Raw genomic sequence first — 7,038 nt, 5'->3', positions numbered from 1 at the left:
ACAGTTGAGCGGTAGGACCACTGTTGGCCCTGCCTCACCTCTGTGGGTATAAGTCAGTTCTAAGCAATACTCCGGCAATCATCATTTTTACACTAAACGCTGCGGGATAATGTTTTGAGAGGCAAACTCGTGCGCATGTGTGATTTCACTCGTTTATCTTTGTATCCAGTTGTCATTGCCACTTTTAAGGTGGAGTTCCAGCTGTCCTGTTACTTGCTGCCGTCCCTGTGCTCTGACTGCTGAACTTGGTGATTGCACACTGAAGGGTTAACGTCAGAGTAAATGTAGCACCGAGCTGAGGAGGCTGAGATTCGAGACCCGGGAAAAGTCACGCCTGGATACACACAGTGGGAGTGCGAGGAGCTGGAATAAGCTGTATAACACGCCCTCGAGACTTGTGCGCGAGCCGTCCAGCTGCAGTCCAGCTGCCCAGGTCATCACACAGAGGTTTGACCCTGCCCGACAGCGACAGAACTAGACGCGTCCTTTCCTTTCATCCACAAGCTCCAGTGCGGACACAGGTAAAGTGAGGCAACTTTTTTCTCTACTCCTGGGAAAGTGTAGCAGTAGCTCGACATCGGCTGCATACCCATGCTGATCCATGCTACTACCGATACGGCCTTTGGGGGCATGCACGCATGTTATTTAATTGTAATAAAACGCAAACGGCTGCAATTTGATATAATTAATTAGCTTCTTCTAGCTCCGTGGTATGTAAACGTGCACCCTATTCTGCTTTGTAAAATTAAGGCTGAAGTACACCTAGCAGAGAATTTGGACTTCTCAGGTTGTTACGGAGAGGTTCGAGTCATCGGCAAGTTCTTACTTATTGAGCGTAACCTTCGTTATTCAGCGCACTTATTATGAGTGTTTTATATGTATTTAATAGATGTCACTTTCATTTATTCCATATTTGGTTCACTTTGTGCAAAATGTAGACTATAAGGGCATTTATGTGTTCAAACTGAAAATGCATTTTGTGTTTGTGCGTATGTGTGTGTCCCCAGTCATACACGTGGATGCGTGTACTAGGAAGATGTAATCCATTTTATTTATTTACGACAACACTTTGGTAAGAATGTCCCTGTTATTTTGGCATACAGACTGTTTGCTGCACTTGTGACCCTCTCTGATAACAAGGGACTTGGCACAGATTTATTTAACCATTACAGTACATGTCTGTTTTACATAGTGACATTGTTTCTGTCTATTCCAGTTATAATTAACCTCTGAACTTGACGGCATTCTGCAGATCCATTCCCTAGAGTGTATAGTGCACCCCCGCTACATTTTGCCTGTAACGATATGTAGCAGCAGGGGTTTAGTTCATGTCAGTATTTTGCAGTGCTGCACGCAGTTATAGGTAATACTTCTGTCAGTTGCCTCTGAAGTTCACGGACGTGACCATACTTCTCAACTGTCCCTGATTTTGACACAGATTTTAACTCTGCCCCTCTTAATCCCTCCTAAAACTAGTGACTTTTGGAGGAAAGGTGGTGAATTACACTTAATGAATAATGACAATAATTAAGAGTTATAAATTTCTTTTACTTCAGAAAATGTGTATTAATTCATACGCTCTGATTCTGTCAATGTTTCAAGTTAATAGCAGTTAAAAGTGTCCCTGATTGTCTCTGATTTTTTTCTTGACTTGTCCCTGATTCTGTTGAAATTTGTCCCCAATTGGTTGAGAGGTCTGCCGACGTCCTTTATTTTTGGCTCAGAAATTTGCTCTGTCACCACTAAAAAGGTTCTGGTTTACACTTAATAGGAATAATTCTAGACGTCCTTTATGCTAACCTAGATTAGTTCACATTCTCTTATTCTTTTGGCTTTTCAAGTTAATAGCACATATGTTTTTAAAAGTGTCCATGATCGATCTCCCCTGGTTATTCCTAGACTTGTCTCTAATTCTAGATGTAAGAGGCTGACAGCTACCTATCTATCCACAAGGATATCTTTTCCTCTTCACGGGACAGTCTGAATGTGGTCAATTTTGTTCTGTGAAAAAAAAAAAAACATGCAAAATACCAAATATCATGATTTTTTCAGGAGAAAACAAGTATTTTTTTTAGCTTTCCTCAAAATATTGCAGAAACTATGATTCTGATTCCTGACAGATTAGTGTGATGGAAAAACAATATGGTTACTTGTACAACCGCCCCACACACACACACACACACACACACACACACACACACACACACACACTATTTTAGTTATAAAGTGAAACCAGAAATTGTGGATAGGTTCAGTGTGTTTGTCCTGTAGAGTTTTATGTGTCAGTTAGAAATGTCCCACTCCTGTAACTGTGCTGGATGTCTCTGCCCCTTGTATATTTCTATTTTTTTTTAGTTTATTTGTTATTAGATATGTGTGTGTGTGTGTGTGTGTGTGTGTGTGTGTGTGTTTGAGGGAGTTCAGTTAACTACTTTTGTTAAATGCACCAGTTCTACTCCCTGAGCACTTTTTTCTTCTACATGGAGGAACAGGTAGTGGCAGTTTGCTAGGCACAGATTGTATATATTTATTGTACTGGAGAGTAAGAGGTTAACACACAGATTAATAGACTAAGGGTACTGCACACAAACTAAATTTTTTTTTACTGTCTTGAGTTTTGGAGTCTATACTTGTGTACTCTGTGACAATAAACGGTCATTTCACAAGACTAGAGCTCCTGGGTCACTGATTAAAACAGGCCACTGTGTTTTGTGGGGCTTTACTGATTAACAAAATCTGTCAATAAATAAAATTAAGTATAGGAATGACACCAGTTTTGTGAAGGAGCACTCTGGACAACGAGAAAATGTATTGGCCTTTCTCTCTTCAGTCATCTCCTTCACTTGCTAAATGTGGAAGTGTATTCTGAAGACAGCAATTCCCCCTCCCCAGTTAGTTGCAACAATTCCCCATGCTTTCGCTGCTCATGTAACTGAACCATGGCAGCAAACATCCCCTCCCGTTTCCATTACAGAAGGGAGGTGCTGAGAGATAGTAACTGTCCCTTAGAGGGTATTGTGGAATGATTTTTTTTAATTGTTTCTCTCATCCCTGTGTGTTTGCAAGATCGGTAACTCTCCATTTTCTCTACTTACCCACAGCAGACAAGACTTCGAAGCATCTTTAAGAGTCACACATTCTTCTGACGTGCTCTGCTTTGTTGCTGGGCGAGTCGTTTACCATAAACCATACATTAATGCAAGTGTTTTCATAGTGAAAGTCGCATTCTTTAAAGATTACTTCCTTTACAACTTTGTACAAACTGTGTAAGTGTGTGTATGTGTTCAGTTAGGACGTGATTAATGTGATTTGTTTACATTTCTTAAATGGAAGAAAAAAACCTTTGTCTCCTGAGTGATGTATTTGTAATGCTTGCAAGTGCTTTTTACTGTGATTAGTTTAAACTGCTGTGAAGTATTTTCAACAATTCCTTCCTCCAGAAAACTGTATTTAAAAAAAAAAGTAATGTTTATATTGTCGCTGTTTGGTATAAGTATTCATATTTTTAGCCAATACTATTTAAACGCGGTGGTACAGCGGTAGTGTTGTTGCCTCACAGCAAGAGGTTTTCCTGTTCGATTCTCGGCTGGAGTGCCTTCTGTGTGGAGTCTGCATGTCCTCCCTGCGGTCGAGTGGTCTCCTAAAGACATGCGTGAATGAGTGTGCCTTCGTTGAAGGTTGGGCGTCGGGCTGGCAACTCGGCACAGTGAAAATCTACTGCCAATCATTAACGGGCCGAAATTCCGCGACCCCTAACCGGAAGAAGACAAACAGCCAGTAACATTTAAGTTTTAGTTTTGAGACTGACATTAATCTGTAGGCTGTTTATCATTGCATTTCTGCTTGTACATGGACTGAGCTACTTTCTAAGATTCTTCCAGCTGTTTTTTGTCACATCCCATAAAGAGGTTTTTTCAACACAAATCCACAAAAACATTTTGCTAATTCCTTCTTTGTGGTATTTCATGGTGTGTGTACTCCTTCATGCTAAATTCTGCATTTATTGCTTACAGAAATGGCAAGCCAGAATTTCAGTTTGTATTGAGGAGGTCACGTAGCATGTCTCTGTGAGGAGGAGGATAAATGTGATTGCAATCTGCATACTATATTAGCTGCACAGGATTGTGTCATATATAGTAAAACCTTGTCTCTTTTCATTTGGCCAACATTTGCATGGTGTACACTTTGTACTGACATTAAGTTTATAGAATATAGGTGTATTGTGTTGGCATTAATTTTCGTGAGTGTAGACGTAGCTTTGCAGAGATTTATAGAAACTATTTTCAGTTGAATGAGTTCCATGATCTCAAGCTCATTGTCTCATGCTGTACACAAGAACTGTCAGGCTTTTCTCAGACGTTTGCATGTTCAGAGATCAGAGTGTAGTATATTTTAGTAGAGGATTGTGACAGCTGGTATATGTAGGTCTTGTGAGATTTTCCCAGTACGTGACACAACTCGGACATTGTTCATGGTGGGTCTGAAAGCTTTTTGTGGCATTTTGAGATAGATTGCTGCCACAGAAGTCACAGTGCTCTGTATCCGCAAAAAGGTCTGGACACGTATTAAGTATTTGAATTGTCCCATCTCAAACCCCATCATGAGGTTAGTGATCAGAATCAGAGTGAAGTATGAGTCTTTGCCTAGCCATTGTATTTATATCACTTAGTGTAATTTTTCTTCTAGTTTGTAACCATAGTGCATGTTAATTATGCCCGCATGCTACACACACACACACACACACACACACACACACACACACACACACACACACACACACAGTATAAGTCTGCATTCACCAACCATAGGGCTCACACTTCTGATTTTAATGTCACAAGGGTGTAATGCTTCCCTTTCCAGTGAACATACACAGACATCTTCACAAACGAACTTACATTTGAGGCTTTGATGTGTTCTCTTTAATAAATGTTATCGATTAATTGCAAACTATGTTGACAGTGATTCTGTATTTTCATACTCAGGTCTATGCTGCCCTGATTTTCCATTCTGTACTTGTTTATTGCCTGCACTGTTCTTTCTTAGTGCCAGATACATGTATGAGGGAGGGGATTTGCATTGGTGGTAGGGTAGGAAGACATAGGGTCTACTTCTTGTGATCTAGAGTGAACGTTGCATCATAAGTGGTTGCATGACTCCATCTTGGATGCCTTAAAATACATATTTTGGTAGTTCATAGAAAGGAGGGAGAGACAGACAGAGGAAATGCATACCATAACAACTTGAAGGCACTTTCACATTCGCATCACAGCCATTTATTTTGTAGCTGCAGCTGCATTCAGTATAATTACACATATATAGCGGGCCCTGTCCCAGAAGGGAAGTTGTATTGATTTAATTGTCATGTAATCATTTGTTAACCAATTAAGAAGACTGGTTCTTTCACCTTTTTAGCCATGACTTAGATCTTATGATCAAGGTTAAGTGCAATACGCAATAGCAATTTTACAGCAGTTAATCATTCAACTTGCATTTGGAAAAAAAAAACAAGGTTCCATGGGTAGAACATGTAAACAGCACATAGAGAGCAACGGGAGTTTGGGGCTGCACCCTGGACTGTGGAGCTATAAGGCAGTATAGACCTAACGTCTATGCCACCAGGCTACCCTTTTCCAGTTGGTATAACTTCCACACAGACAGTAGCCAGACATCAGTATAATATCCCAGACATTGGTACTGTCTGAAAGCATCACTAACCCGTGCACCACCATGACACCCATTTCCAGTAAGTAGGCTAGTAGCATAGGTCCTAAGAGAAGTTTACACTGTGACACCTTGTTGGTAATGTGGGGGAGAATCATTTCAGAGATCTGCCCCTGCAGGGAGACAGGTAAGCATTGCTTACAATGTGCATGTAACAAGTGAAAATAAGCAATAATTTATGAGGTGGGGGTAGCACATGGTGACCTGTATGATTATGGAAATTTCCATTTATGGGGCTATGTATAGGATGTATCCCCCTGCAGGAGTTGGCTAGTGTGACTACTTCTGTGTCGAATGTGCAGTTAAATAATTTTCAGCAGTATAATACATAAATAGGTGTTCACCTTATGTATATATGATAGGTCTACATATGTTACCTCATCTGTAAAGGACGTGTGTTCATTTTTTCTAAATTTGCTTTGTTTTACATTGGAAGTAGGAACTTCGATTAGACCCTCTTTCCATTAAATGGTTCCAGTCCTACCTTGATAAACGACAGCAGGCAGTATTATGGCATAACACTCTATCCACCCACCTACCCGTTACCCTAGGTGTCCCTCAGGGGTCAATACTAGGACCTTTCCTCTTCTCCATATTTATTAACGACCTTCATCTTGCCATCCCCCAAGCCAAATGCATACAGTATGCTGACGACTTCACACTGATATGCTCAGCTACTTCCATCCAAGACCTTCACTCTTTTACTCAGAAGGTATTTAACACAGTTGAGCAGTGGTTCACACAGCACTGTCTTCTTTTGAGCCCCCCAAAAAAACTCCTCCTCTTCAATCCTACTCAAAAGTCGTCTCCTCATAATTTCTCTGTGACATCCACCAATGGTACTATAATATCCCCTGATCCTACCACTAAATTACTTGGTATCACCATCGACAATAATCTGAACTTCAACATCCATATCAACAATGCTATAAAGACTTTCAACAAAAAACTTGGCACTCTCTATAGGATTAAACCCTTCTTTTCACCTACAGCCAAAACTACAATAGCTCACACTCCTCTAATCTCTGCACTCCTCTATGCCTCACCCATTTTCACTAATCTGTCCAAGAATAACTTCAGTAAATTGGAAGTGTCATGGAATAACATTGCCAGATTTGCCACAGGTAACCCATATAGAACCCACCATTGCATAAACTTAAAGCATCTAGGATGGCTGGAACTACAAAACCTGATTAAATTCCACCAGCTAACCATTGCCTATAACATTCTTTATAACCCTTCCAATACTCCAATTTTATCTACCCTCATCACCCCCTATAAAAATCTGAGGTCCTTAAGATCAGCAGACAAACTTCT

The 7,038-nt window shown here is 40.4% G+C and overlaps 1 protein-coding gene across 1 annotated transcript in view; it reads left to right on the top strand.

Annotated features, from left to right (window-relative positions):
• Nucleotides 1-215: 215 nt before the first annotated feature.
• Nucleotides 216-7,038, top strand: part of LOC122817164 (DNA (cytosine-5)-methyltransferase 3B-like) — a 1,566,941-nt gene continuing 1,560,118 nt past the window's right edge. Inside the window, exon 1 of the mRNA XM_044090371.1 lies at nucleotides 216-521. The gene's annotated coding sequence lies outside the window, so the exon portion shown is untranslated. The remainder of the gene's footprint in view (nucleotides 522-7,038) is intronic.

This window comes from Protopterus annectens, chromosome 12.part0 (assembly GCF_019279795.1).
Source record: "Protopterus annectens isolate FY-2018-M chromosome 12.part0, PAN1.0, whole genome shotgun sequence".
Lineage (NCBI taxonomy): Eukaryota > Metazoa > Chordata > Ceratodontiformes > Protopteridae > Protopterus > Protopterus annectens.
This window is presented reverse-complemented; position numbering and strand designations above follow the sequence as displayed.